The sequence below is a fragment of the Poecilia mexicana genome, unplaced genomic scaffold (genome assembly GCF_051168715.1).
Source record: "Poecilia mexicana isolate PSO_F unplaced genomic scaffold, ASM5116871v1 scaffold_19, whole genome shotgun sequence".
Taxonomy (NCBI): Eukaryota; Metazoa; Chordata; class Actinopteri; order Cyprinodontiformes; family Poeciliidae; genus Poecilia; species Poecilia mexicana.
The window spans coordinates 12,492,587-12,507,121 of NW_028263388.1; the positions used below are offsets into that span (position 1 = coordinate 12,492,587).

A 14,535-nucleotide genomic window follows, 5' to 3' on the forward strand; every position below is an offset into this window, starting at 1 on the left:
CTTACACCTGGTAGCTTTGTTGTTGTTGTTGTTGTTGTTGTTGCATTGAGGTGCAGACATGATTACCAAACCTCAAAACTCGATTATCCTAATGTTTATTCATGATCTAATTTTCAAGAATGCTGAGGAAGGAAACCACAAGCGCACGTAAGTGGAGCAGCAAGACAAGTTTACAGTGAACACACAAGGTAAATCCAAGTCGTGGTGCACATCAGCCTTTGCACCATGGCTTTGAAAAGTGTCTCACCATATGCAGGTGCTGTCGAAGTAAAAGGAAGTACTTTGAAATACCGCAACATCACACGGTTTCATCTGAGAATATCACAGAGGTAGGATAGCGCTTGTGTGAAATGCAAAGACAGCACACTTACTACGGTGCTCAATTTCTGATCTTGTGTCAGTTTCGCATGTTGCGTGTGTCAAATGAGATCTGAAAAACAGCAGCTTGCTATGAAAAATTGAGTTTTAGTTACTGATAAAGTGAGAGATTTGGGACTTTTTCCATGGCACTAGTAGCCTTTGTTCATCAATTGAGGAAGACGGGGAAAACATGGTTGTAAGTCTAAATTCCACTACTCTTGTTTTCAGTCCATAGAATATTTTTTTAAAAACTTCTATGGATCTCTAAGGCGTGTTTGGGTAAATATAAAATAGGCCATTATCTGTGAGCAACGTTTTTGACCTTAGAACTTATGGTGGATAACTTTCTTGCCTGGTCTCCTTCTTATCTTTGAATTATGAACTCTGATCTTATCTGAGACAACTGGCGCCTGCGGTACTTTAGAGGTTCTTTAATATCTGCCTGGATGACTCTTTCATGCACCCTTTGAGAAATCTTGGTAGACTGACCAATTCTGGGGAGATTCACCACTCTTTTAATGTGTTCATCCATGACCATGGGTGCAAGTGACTTTGTTTCTTATCCCAATTTATTTAGATGTGTTGCTTTTTCGCCATCTCCTCAAAAGGCAACACTATTTGAGTGATATCTTGATACTAGTGGTGAGGCAGTAGTTGGGGGTAGATTACAAATTTGAATTCAGCTTCATAAATGCCTTTAATGGCAGCCCATCATTTAATTATGGGATAATTACTTTGTGACATGGATTTGGTTGATTAGTAATCCAGTTATCATATTCAAATACCTACCTATGGGCAATTTACATAGAGCAAGAAATTAGTCATACTTTTGAACTATTGGACAAACTCAGAGTCCCCAGTGAAAATCCACGCATGAAAACAGTCCGTATACAGAAAGATTCAAGATCAGGATTTGAACCTGGAAAGCTCTTGCTGCAAGGCCACAGTGCTAACCACTGCTCAACCATGCAGCCAGTAGTAAAATGCATGATTACATAAAACGTGTGTTTCTGAGTCAGAGTTCAGTTGGGTAAGAATGGACTCTGAGATTTAAGGTTTGGGGGCATTCCTGAAGGAGATGAAACAGAAAGTGGTTTATGTGCCGGATGACTTGGATTCTGTATGATGCTTAGTGCTTTCTTTCTGCAGGGAGTAGTTTGGATGAATTGTAGATGAAGTCGTTCTCAGCAGTCCTCATCAATAACTTATGACGACACTCTTAACAGCCTTGCACATCAACACTGACATTTTCATCCATGGCCATTGGCACAAAGCTCAAGCTCAGTTAGATTGGATCGAGAGCTGCAAATGTATATTCTTACATCTTGCCAAAGATGTTCAACTGACTTTGGCTCTGGAGTTTGACTAGGCCATTCTAACACATTGATTTTCATTGATGTATGAATTGCTTTAGCTCTGGCTATCAACTCTGACCAGCTTCCCTGATATTTGGCATACAACATCCTTCGCCACGATAAATAATTAAATTCTGTATGGCATGCTTGTTTTAATTATTGGCTTTCTGTGTATGGTTGTTGATGAAAGTTGTGCTTAAATCACTTTGAAAAACTGCTTTTCAAAAAAGAGCAAAAAATAAATGAGGAAGAGGCCTGCTTGTCGAGTAAAATTTGTAACAATTCAAATCAGCATTTTAACACCAGTTGACCTTTGGGAGGGGGGTAAAGCACTGGTTACCATAAACCCAGGAAACATGTTTCTATCCATACCTGCTGCTTGTCAAGTTAGTGGGATGGAGGGCACCACAGTGGGAGGTCCAGAATGCAAAGTTGATGCCAAGTTCCCAGAGGCGTTGGTGCCCGCCTTTCCTTGTGCACGTGTGCACGCATTTGCACAAGATCTCGGAGACTTGCTGATCTGGCAGACGGACACATTCCTCACACGAGTTGTCTCAACTCCTGCCAGTCGCCTAATATTGGTGGAAAGTCCAAACCCATTCAGTTTCCTGCAGGTATTATTCATTCCTATACTTGTTGACACGGATCTGTTGGGCACATACATGTGTGAGCGGTATATCTTGACACGTTTGAGGAGCGCGCCCTGTATTTCTGTACCGCATTTTGAGCGTTTGATCTCGGAGACGGGCTCGTGTTTCCCTGAATGTGGCTGGCCCAGCAACTCGATATTCAAATGGGGGGCCTCCAGCGTGTGATAAGTGCGCACTATCGCCTTGAGGTGCTTTTGGCCTCGGTGAGCGCTGGACACCGAGATGTGAGCGAGCTGCACACGATTGTCTCACACTTGCACAGAAGCTTATTGAAAAATCTTTTCACACCACAAGTAACTCGAGAGCAGCTGTTTTTTTTTTTTTAGCTCATGTCTCGTCATGTTAATTTTGACTCACCACTACCCTTTTACAAATGCATTTTGCTGTCATGTGTGACATCTATGGTGTGCTTCATTTTTGTGATTTCCTTGAGCGTTAAGGGCACTGGGCCAGGTGTACTTTCTATGTAACCAGAAAAACATAGAGAACGAAATACTGCATGGAAGTTGAAGCTTTTTTCATGGGACTGAGGATGGAAATAGAAATCACCGAGCCACAATTTTAAATTCCACTCAGGATTTAACAGGAACCTTATGAAGAGTACAGCTGAAATTAGAGAAATATGATCTCTTCATCTAATCATACCTGGAATAAAACATTTAAATGCACAAAGAAGTAATAATGTCGAAGCCACAATAGGGATGCAAGAGAGACTGGGCAATCTGTTCGGGAAACAGGAAGTTATTCGTGGAGCTTCACCTTGCAGTGTAATGTTCCTCTGGGAGTCGACGCTGACAGCGGCATCCTCTTGTGTGTCTCGGGAGACCTGGAGTCTTTGGAAGAAAAGACAGTAGGCCACGGCCACCTGGCAGTGAGATGCCAGCAGTCTGACACCATGTTGTGCGCTGTTGAAATGGAATGAGTCAACACACCCACTGCCATGGGAACTCAAAAATCTTGTTTTTCCTTTCAATAATTCAGTATAAACTGAACTCTAATCCAAAGCTTGCCGTTTCCTACCTTTATAGAAGCGATTGACCCGTTCAGGAACACACTTGAAAGGGGTGAGAAAGGGAGCTATCACAGAGCGTTTTGCTGTACAGCTGCCCGGCTTGAACGATGAGGCTGAAAGGAGGCTCAGGTTGGAGTTTGTGTTCTCCGGCCAGCGTGCCTGACCCACGTCCAGGCTGGCTGAGGTCCTGCTGGAGCCCTCGAAGTGACAGACCCTTCCCTAATTCCACATCTGTAGTCCCAGAGTCAGCAGCAGACATGACCCTGCAGAGTGAGCGTGCCAAAAGCAGACGACTGGAAACGAGCCGGACTGTTTGTGTCATATCAAGTGTTTGCACTGAAAATACATAGTTCACAGTCCATTAGATCCACTTGTTTTTCCTGTGCGTGTGTTTGTGTCAAGTGTTGGCTGATGGAACGGGAACCCAGATACACTCTTTCACTTTCCTCCCTGTATGTGTTGCTTAAGCTGGAACTTGTGCACAACTGCTGCCTAGCTGAGCATCATTTAAAAATCCCTAATGGTCTGCGTGTGTGTGTGGATATACATACAATTTCTACAGATTTTCCTTTTCTGTTGTTTAGTTAGCTCCCAAAAGTTATTTTCGTTTCAAGAAATATGTGAAAATAAAAAAACGTGCAAGGACATAGCTGCCAAGAATGCTGCTGAAAGCTGCCGAAGAATCACGACCTTATATCTGCGACACTGAATTCAAAACTTCTACTGTTCCAAGTCGGGTCCCTAAATGAATATTTTTTTGGTTGATTTATGTATTGAGGAGGATGAAGTCAGGAGCAGTAAACCAGGACCCCGTCGTGGTGGGAGGGTGAGGTGTGGTTTAAAAGACGTCTGTGGGGAGGCCAGTCAGCTTGTAAATCACCGCTATGGAAAATAACCACTTTAAACCAAAAATTGTATTTCAAAACACTTGCGTTCTGGCAGGATTCCGGTAAATGCTGTAATTTCTCCTCTTGTTCTGACCAGCATTGTCGCACTGTTCAGTCAGTAATCTGAAAATGTAAACAGTATGACTGCTCACAGTCGTACTGTTTTGAAAGCTGAGCTGAGAATGCTCCCACGAAAACGGACCGGGCGCATTATTAAGGGAAGACGCCAAGAAACTTGGGTTAACTGGAGTAACTGTGGCGATCCACAGCATGTAGAAGATGCAGCAACCATGTGGAAGAAGGAGCAACATATGTTTTTAAATTTAGATTACAGCTTATACAAAAATTTTGACTTTCACTGGGGCAGCTATGAACTACTTTATCCAAATAAAACAAAGTTAAATTTTGCCATTTTAATGTGACTGAATGTGTAAAAAAAAAAAAAAAAAAAATGTTCAGATTTCATCATAGGTTTTTTTTTTTCCATGTACGTTTTTTTGCTACACTTGCAGCCTTATCTTCAAAGGAAACTCATGGCTGTTCAAACATACGTTGCAATGCAACGGACACGTGGAGTGATGCAACGCAGCTCTCCTGTGGAAAACTCGACTCTTTCTCGGAAGGATTGAGGCGTAAACAACTTCGAACTGCCATATCCCACCGCCCTTTTTCAAACATGTGTGACGTGGAAATATTTAGCAGCAAGAGACTTTTTCTCCTCATTATTGCTCAGACTGGCAACATTCATAAAAAAAAAGTTCAAAGTTTAAATTGTGGTATTATGTTCCCACTGGTCATGTAACGTATGGTCAAGCACCTGTATGCACACTGAAACCTCTAACCCAAGTTCTAAAAACTAATGTATGGCGAAACAGAAAAGAGAGAATGCCTAAGTGTTTTACGTTCAGATAAGAATGCATTAACGAGTTTTATTATTAGTATTTCGCAGGAGTGCTTTTTGCGGGGCCTTATATTATTGATTACGAAGCTGACTATTGGAGCACAGGCTTCTCATTAAGCATGCAGATGCACACATACAGTGCATGTGTCTGGTTTGCACAGTGCCCATAAAAAGCCCAGAGAGAATTCAAAACAGCTGCCAGCCAGGCCCAGCAGGGTGTGTTTTCTTGCTCCACTTATTGCCATTTAGCGGCGTATTCTTTCTCAGGCTGGCATGCTGGTGTTTAGCAGTTTTCACTCTGTAAATTTAAGTCTTGTGGCACTGCATTGGATTGAAATGCATGAGTGCAGCTTAAGTGAAAAAGTCTGAGATCGTTCTTACTGTAGATTAGAGGTGGGGAGAATTAGAGAGGAGTTGAAGAGAGAAGGTTTTGAGCAGAAAATGGGTCAGACATCTGAGAGGCATGCATTTCCTTTTTCTTTTTTTGCAAAGAGCATCGAGACAAGAAACACTTGCATCTATTTCTCTCCCTCCCTCCCTCTTTCTGGCCTTAGATTAGCGTGGATGTTTTTCTAGTCTCCACTTTGACTGTTTGGGGGGAAAAAGTGGGAAAAGAGGAGAAAATTATCATACTTGGCATGCTTGGCATGTCTGCAGAAGGCGAACTTTAATTTGGACTCGGCCCAGCTGATCAATCTCCACCCTGGCTCTGTTACAGCACCGAGTGAGAGTGTTTGTATGTGAGCAAGGCCACACATAGCAGCTAAGCCACCCTCACCGTTCTACAAGTAAAGCTGTCCGTATTAATTCCACATGGAAATTACCTTTCCTACACGGAGCCGAGGAGAAAAATACAATCAGATTAGAGCTGGAATTAGTGCTAACGGGCTACGTGTCGGACCCATACGTTACGAAGTTAAAACTTCTTTTGAGACGCTTCAGGTCAAACCCTCACTGTAAAATCTAGAGTTGGGCACAAAGAGCACAAAATCTCTTACACTAAAGCAAACGCAGTTTGATTTACATAATATGCAAACATATGGAGATGATTCCAATGGTGGTTTGGTGAAGTGTCAAAGAGCCTAGAACATTTCCTCTTTAAGGATTTCCTTTGGCATGGAGAGCCCCCAGCAGGCTTCTGTTGGAGGGTTTCGGTCGTAGGCATGGCAGCCTGAGTCCCCTCTGACTTCGTTCTGCTGTAAACCCACAGGAGAGGAAGCTGTAAAGTGTGTTTGTGTTTATGTTGTAACAAGATTACTCCATGGTTTAATTCAGGAATTCCGTCTATGAAATTTGTTGTATAATCACATCAAGCAAAGTCTCTTTTTTTTTTTTTTTTTTTTTTTTTTTTTAGTTTAACCGTTACTTCGGTGTAGTGCCTTTACAGTTTGCGGTTTGGTTGGTGCCTTATTGGCAAGCTCATTTAGCTCTGTTCCCTTTTAAAACTATGAGTCAACTGCACAAATTGGTACCAGTACCTCCTGATTCTATAATGCCTCTGGACTTTTACTGAAATGCATTTTGGTGAAATCTTTTTTTGTTTGTTTGTATAGAAGATCACAGGGCTGGTAGAGAGGTATGGGAAGCTTCTAAGGTGAAATTCATCCACACTGGATTGAGGTAAACATTTTAAATGCATCCATCAAAGCCAAGGTCTCCAACCAACTGAAAAAACCCCATTAAAACATGGATCTATTCTGGCTTTTCTGTGCACATCGGAGTTCGCACTAGCTCTCTACATAGTCTAGAAAGTTTTTTTTTTTTTCTTTTCCCTTTTTAGATCTGGATAAATTTGGAAATTACAACTACCCATCCATACATGTAGTTTTTTTTTTCTGAGGTTTCCCATGTAGGATTAGTTTATTCCACATCTGATATTCTGTTGTGAAATGTTGTACATGTGCTGAAAATGACCACGGACATGACTGATTTTTTTTTTTTTTTTTTTTTTAACATTAAAGAAGATTAAATACTGACAAAGGCCATTCCATCAACGACCTTTACAGAAAACATGTGATGGCTGTTGTTGTGAACCTAAAGATTGTGGCAAAGTCTTGTTTTAATTACTTGAATCAGAGTTGACTTATTAGCAAGCGGTTCTAGACACAGTTCAGTTTTTTTCTTTTTCTAATGAGAGGAAAGGTTTTTGGAATTGCCCTCTTTTAACTATCGTACACAGCTGACTTTAAGCTCGTAGCAGCAGGGAGGGTAGCGGAAAGAACATCTTTACTTCCCATTCGCCCTCAACAGAAATGCATGCACTGTGTTTGGCATCTCATTAAAAATACCTTGAAACCACGGGAAAGGTGCAATGGTAAAGTTTTAGGGGTTTACAAACCACAAGCTATGAAAACTGCAGCATGTCTTAAATGGACAACTGGCCCATTCATAGCTGTGGGATACTTCTTTTTTTTTATATTACAATGTTCTTAATATGGAAAGGCACTGAATTTAATTTTAGTATTCTCCAGGTTTGACGTAACATGGCAAAACAAAATAATAAGAATGGGGGGGAAAGGTTTACATATCCAGATTTAATTTCCTATCCCATCCAAATGTTTTGCCCTTCCTTCTTTCCTCTCCTTCCCTGCCTCCCTCATGCCTTTAAGTATTTTTAGTGTGTCAAACTTTAATTTCTATCTGTCTGTCATACATTAATGGTGAAACCTATCTTGTATATTTTGAAAAAACTGAAACTTGTATTCTCAGGAGACTGATCTGAGGTAATCATGCGCACATTTTGAGTACTTCAGGTTTTACTTGTTTGCCTTCTTGCGTTATACAACTGTGCGTTTAGCCTAAACAAAACACACATTGTAGCTTTGACGTGCCCACATTGAAGACTGACAGCATTTCTGTCGGCGCTACTTGTGTGGTTACATATTTATCCTCTTCTGGGTGGCCAGGAGCTGGTTTAGCATATGGATTAACCGGGTAATAAGATGCATGTCCACATTGACTTGCCATAGACTGTAACGGCATGTGAGCAAATGAGCAGTTCCACTCAGAGACACAGCCGAAGGTCACATGGGCGACTAAACCTCAATCTCTTCGATTTAATGATCCGGATTGTAACGGCCCACCTTTGACCAATTCCGCAGCAATGGATTTTAAAGTGAAGGATCACTGAGGAAGACAATGTTCTTTTTATGCCTCATTATGTTGAAAATTAAAGATGCTTATTACCTGCAATGCAAGAAATATTCAGCACTTTCTGTATCTGAGAAGTCAGTTTGGTTTTGAAATGTAATAATTAAGATTTTTAACTTGACTTAACAGTCAAAAGGGAATTACTTATTTGAAGTTAAATGCACTTTTTTCTTCTTGATATCTTAAAAAGTATAACAATATTGTTGCAGTGTTTTGCCATCACCAGGTGTACGTGCTAAAGTGAAATATTGGCTGCCCTAAAGTCGTCTTCTTTCATTGCCCTCAATAAAAGAGCATGATGCTGCCACAACCATATTTCAACACGGTGCATTCTGGGTAATTTGCTGTGGTGGCTTTCCTTCACAAAAGCTGTTTTTAACCAAGGCCAAACAGTCGAATATTGATCTCAACTCGCTACATTTGTCCATGTATTTTTTTAAGAACTGTTGTGTATTATTGAACAATATAGAAAAGAAAAAACATGACCAGTGTCAAATGCTAAAACAAGAAAAAGAAAACAACTTCCATCTGCTCAGTTTTGCTTGTGAATTCTTAACTCCTAAAGGCCGCCAATTCTGGCTCGTGTCTCTTTTGACACAGAGATATATTTGTCGAGAAGAATTATTTCTTTATCTCTTCGTACCAAGATAGGATTGTGTTCGGTTGGAGAAGTCATTGGGGAAAAGGTGTCGGTGCTGCGAAGCTGTCAGGCTAAATGTCATCTGATTCAGATACGGCAATGTCGCCTATAACTGATTACTGCTAGGAAAGACACTTTTAGAATAGCGAGATCATCGCTGTGTGAATTTTGGACCATACTGGTGTCTTTTCTTTGTATTTTGTGAATTTACGAGATGTCTTTGGCATGAAAAGCCAAGCATCCGAACTGACAGACTGTGTGCTGGATCTATATTAACACCCTGTACGTGTTTCCTGATTTGTATTTTCCTGTCTGGAAAATAAAAATGAAATAATTTATACCCTGTCCCTGGCCATCCATCCATCTACCCATCTCTGCATCCGTCTTTTCTTGAATTAATGATCGGGTGTTTAAGAATGCAAAATGTATCTTCCATCTTCTGCTAGTTGAACATTGCGTTACTTCTGTCCCTTGTTTTGCAGCCCCGTTTAGCACTGAATGCAAATGTCCCAGCAGGCTTGTTGTGAGACAGAGGTTAAACAGCTGAAAGCTGGGGTCAGACCTTTTACATCCGAGTTGAGTGAGCCATTTAAATGCATTGCCTGTTTGGACACAGAAACCAGGGACGTACAAGATAAGGAGAGTCCCCGACTACATTTTGTTTAAGAAATGACTCAACGTCTGCGTGAATATTTACAGACTGCTGCTATTTGGTTTGCCTTTTTTTTTTTCCATTCATGCACATGAAAGCATTTTACTACCATTTTCAAGATTACCATGAGAAAAATAACACGCGTGCAATGCAATTATACATACTCCCATGAAGCATATTCCTACTGCCTGTTGAATTGCCAATGTGCTCATCTGAGAGTGCATTGTAGCCCAGAAAAGGAACAGATGTGACATAATTGAATTTGCCTTTGCCAGATCAATTTATGAGATCCATCGCAAAGAAGCAGAATCGGTTCTGTTCACTATAAAATAAATAAATAAATAAATAAAAATACATAATTGAACACAAAATAAAAATTTTATTAAATGATTGTATATTAAGACCAAAGCCGTTGTTTAAAGATGAAAAAGAAAAACAAAATATTTGCTCTCTGTGCCTGAATGTTGAGCTTGCATTCATGCACCATTTGTGCAGAGTTAGATATGAAGATGTGCATGTTAATGACATTGGGTAATTACTCCCTTTTGCAGCTGAGATTGTGTGAACACGTGTTTTATTGTGAAGGAGAACAGTAAATTTGAACTGACAAAAGCTATTATATAAGCATTTTTTGGAAACCTTCCGATATGACAGCTTACAGCTGCCTGAAGACGTTTGGTCTTGTGTTTTCTGTAGCATGGATTGTGGCATGGAGCTTATTATTTTAAAGGTGCCGCTTGTCGGCTAAAGCCAGATTTTGTGAAGCACACAACAAATGTGTAACGGACAGATTCTTCCGTCTGAGTTGAGGAGTCCTGTGGCTCTTTCTCCTATTGCCCCCCCAAAGTAAAACAGCCAAAGAGCAGATTAAGGGAATACCAAGTGTGGGGAATTCCTTCCCAGATACCTAGCATGTGCGCAGTGTTGACCATTTTAAAGTCACACCATCAACTTCCTCGGTTCGTCCGCGTCGTTTCGTTAAAGGATTAGTTTGCTAATCCTTTTAGCTCTAAGCTGGTGACATGAAAATCTACCATTGCTTTTCATGGAAAGAAGAGCGCTGCGCCTCTCACTGGGACTGAACTCCTCCCATGTCATCCCCGGCTTGGCACATGCATGCATCAGTGGCCATGTGGACTTTGCAGTGTCCTGGCTGTCTGCAGCCTTCGGGGAACTGCTTTCTCATAGGACTCACCCTGTAACTCCCTCTAGACTGGACTGTCCGACTAGATTCTGCTTCAGATGGTGCAGATGTACGGGGCTGAAACAGACTTCTTGTTTCTCTTCGCAGAGTTTGCAGAGACGTTGGCTGGAATGAAGGCTCGGATCGAAAATAGAGGAGCAGCTCTGAAGTGAAGGCAATTGGCAGCCAAGGTGAGAAGTGTTTTCATTGTCCTGGATGATTATTAAGGCTGAAGAAGTCGCCGTTAAGCAAATTATTCTCCACTTTTCTGCAGATGCATTAAAGTGAACACAAGTCATTGTAATGTGGGAGTTGCAGTGATAGTTTACCAAAAGGTGACTGGCGCACGGGCGGGGCTGCCACTTTTTTTTTTATGTTTGAAGGTGCTGTGTTTACATTAAAAACCTACAATCAAATGTGATGCACTCTACATGTGGAAGCTTCATCTTTCTTTTTGTTTGAATGACATGAAAAGCATAAATGTGCTATGAATAATTCAGAGAAAGTTTACTCCAAAAAAATAATAAAATAAAAAAATCCTGCAATAGCCAAAAAATAATCAATGCTGGTTAGAAGTCCAACCTACACCCTCTCTGTGGGAATCCAGGGTTACTTAATAATAACGTAACAATCATTTTGATTAAAGTAAAATTCCGTAACTTCTTATATAGTAGGAAGTGACATCAAACATGAAATTATTAAGCCAAGCAGGAAAATTGTGCAAGATCTGGTGTCTTGCAAAAACATTTAGCACATTTTGTCTGATCACAGCCAAACAGTTCAACACATTTTAACAGGATTTAATGTGAGAGACTCGCTCATATAGAACGTGATTGTGAAGAAGGAAAGCGGTGCATCGTTTGCAAAAATTTTTATAAGTAAAAGCCTGAAGAGTGATGTGAGTAAACTTAACTTTTCAGCTTGCATGTAAAGTACTTTGTGAGACAGAAGCATTATGAATGCCGCACCCTTATGTAACTCAAATTTGTGGCACCATCATGCTGTAGGAGTACTGCTATTACAAAGGATGAAAAATTAATGATTAGATGCTGCAAATTAAACACACTAAATGTTCTGTCCATCAGTAAGAACTACCAACCCTAGACCACATTTACGTTGACAAAGTGTAAAGGCACCAGTAAGGATCTTGCAGAACAACTCTTGCTGGCCTTCAACTAGGAAGGACACACAGTTGTCCATTTTGTTTTTAAACTGAAAATGTTATTTAAAAATGATAAACACTGATACTTGTCACTACTCCCAGATGGATGTTTTAGCAAATTTCAGATTGAGCAGTTCTCAGAAATTGTAAAAAAAATCCAAGAAGCTGGATAAATGCCTCTACAGGCTGCTGAATCATGGGGTGTACGTTAGTTTTTTTTGCACACACAGTGATTCCATTATAGGTTAATTGTTATTGAATGACTTTTTTTCCCCCAGTGTTTTTGTTCGCTTCAGATTGGATTTTCATTACATCCTGATATGTAGCAACCTAGAAAAAAAAAGAGGATTTACTCTTTCTTTTTTCTTTTTTTTTTCCTAATCATGACTGTACTTCATTGTTCCCTCCTATAATTGCATGCTCTTTGTTTTCTGGGAGAAAAAAAAAACGTTGGTTTGGCTCTTAAGTGTCCGCTGAAACATTAAACCTTTTTATGGTGTTGAAGGGAGAGAGATCGTTGGGTGCTGACAGAACCGTGAGAGGAACAGGTTCTTCTCCGGTTAGTCTGCTGGCACTTGGCCACTCCACATATTTCCCAGATCAGCATTCGCTGCAATCACCAAGATTACTCAAGAGCGTTATCTTGCAAACTGTTGAACTTCTCAGCTTTGTCATCTTTATTAGCCACATGCTATCATCAACTCCCTCACTTAGTTTTCCAATATGCTTTACAACATTCAAGAAGCATGATTCTTTTTTTATTTGTTTGTTTGTTTCTTTTGTCATGTTCTTTGTGTGCTCTGGACTTTGCATCATTATGTTTGGACTTTGAGTTTGCAGCAGAATAAATATTCCCAACATGTCTGCAACATGAGGCAGAAAGTCCAGAGCTGGTCCTCTGAGCTATTGGTTTACTGACTGGAATGATTGTTTGGATGTAATTTAAAGATTAACTGACAGATTCTGGCAGCTGGAACTGATGTGATGTGATTACTGTGATTGTTTTCCCAGAGATGTAGAACTCGGTTATGTTCAGTGGGTAAAAAAAAACAAAACAAAAAAACCCACAGTTCAGACAGCCGCTGAGTGATGCTGAAGAGTGACGCTTGTTTTTAGGAGCAGCTAATTTTGGAGAGAGCCTATTTTTTCTTCCTTTATGCCTTCAGTGAGCTGGAAGAGACTATTATAGTTTGTGCGAGCAAATGTGAGTAAGTGTATTTTGAGATGTACAAATTTTAGGTCTGTAAACGGATCCTTTTTTTGGCATACACTTTGGTTCAGAAGTACAATGTATTTAAAAAACAACATAAATTAGGCTTAAGTTTAAATTTACTGTGGATCTTAAATATAGACATTCACCTATATCTTGTTAAATATCTGTTTTTAAGTGGCTCTTGATTATTCTGTGGCCACCACCAAGACCACTTTCCTTGGCTGAACTGGTAAAGTTCAACCAAACCTGTTGGTTTCCATCATGGTCCACAAAATTTCAACAGCATTGAAGTCAGAGATTTGGGAAGCTCATTCCTGAAACCCCAAAGCCAAATTGGTGTGTGTTTGGCATCACTGGCTGTGTCCCGAGGGTTAAAAGCAAAGTCTTAAATAGTTGAAGATGACTTTAGATAAGAGATGAAAGTTTCAGTTTAACTTTTATGTGCCAGACATGGTAAAACTCCTCTTTTCCACTGAATGGACAAAACTTGGCTCCCTGTCATTAAGTAGGAGGCTTAACAAAAAAAAAAAAAAAAAAAAAACTGTCATTCCTCAATGGGCACGGATTGGTGTAAGGTTTCCTTGGTATGGATAAACCCAAGTAAAAATGTTTGTTTCATAGTCTTACAGGACAAAGTAAGAGACTAAGTGAGTAGACTGATTGATGGGGAGGTAGATGGATGGTTTAATTTGGTGGATTGATGGATGGCTGGATCACTAGCTTGCTGGATGGATTAATGGGTGGATGGAGGAGTGGGTTGATGACTGATGGGTAGAAAAGTAGATCGATGAAATGCATGGATTTACTGATGAAATGATGGATTAGTGGGTTATTGGGTGGATAGATGGATGGAGAGTAGGATCGATGTTTGTGTTGATGGGTGGGTTAATGGATCGATGGGTGACCAAAAAAAATTGATGGTTTAATGGGTAGGTTGATGGGCAGTAGGTTGATGGAATGAGTGGTTTGGTTTATAAATAGATGGGCTGATTGGTGGTTGGATGATCGGGTGGGTGGGGTCAGGGATGGATGGAGTGGGTAGACGGCATGACGGGGAGTTGAGTGATTGGATTTATTGATGTTTGAAAGTCAGTTGTTGGAGAAAATACCTCACATTTCAAATTCTTCCTATCTATACCATCAGCTTTTTCTTATGTTCGTTTGCTAAATTTGATCAGTTTATCCCATACCGTCACTGGTGGTCCTGTGCTTTGACTGTCGCTTGCTGTAGTGTCGATACTCTAACCTCTCATGGCTCTTCTATTCCCCAAGGAGAAACTGAGCACAACCAGTTTGGAAGTGAAAAACGATGCTCGCGTTCGGACATCTGCTGCCGTCGGAATGTTCTCGCTGTCACTATTAGTGGAGGT

The 14,535-nt window shown here is 40.5% G+C and overlaps 1 protein-coding gene across 1 annotated transcript in view; it reads left to right on the plus strand.

Moving 5' to 3' along the window:
* Window positions 1–14,535, plus strand: part of LOC106913185 (thyroid hormone receptor alpha) — a 130,317-nt gene that overhangs the window by 11,079 nt on the left and 104,703 nt on the right. Inside the window, exon 2 of the mRNA XM_014979920.2 lies at window positions 10,899–10,981. The gene's annotated coding sequence lies outside the window, so the exon portion shown is untranslated. The remainder of the gene's footprint in view (window positions 1–10,898; window positions 10,982–14,535) is intronic.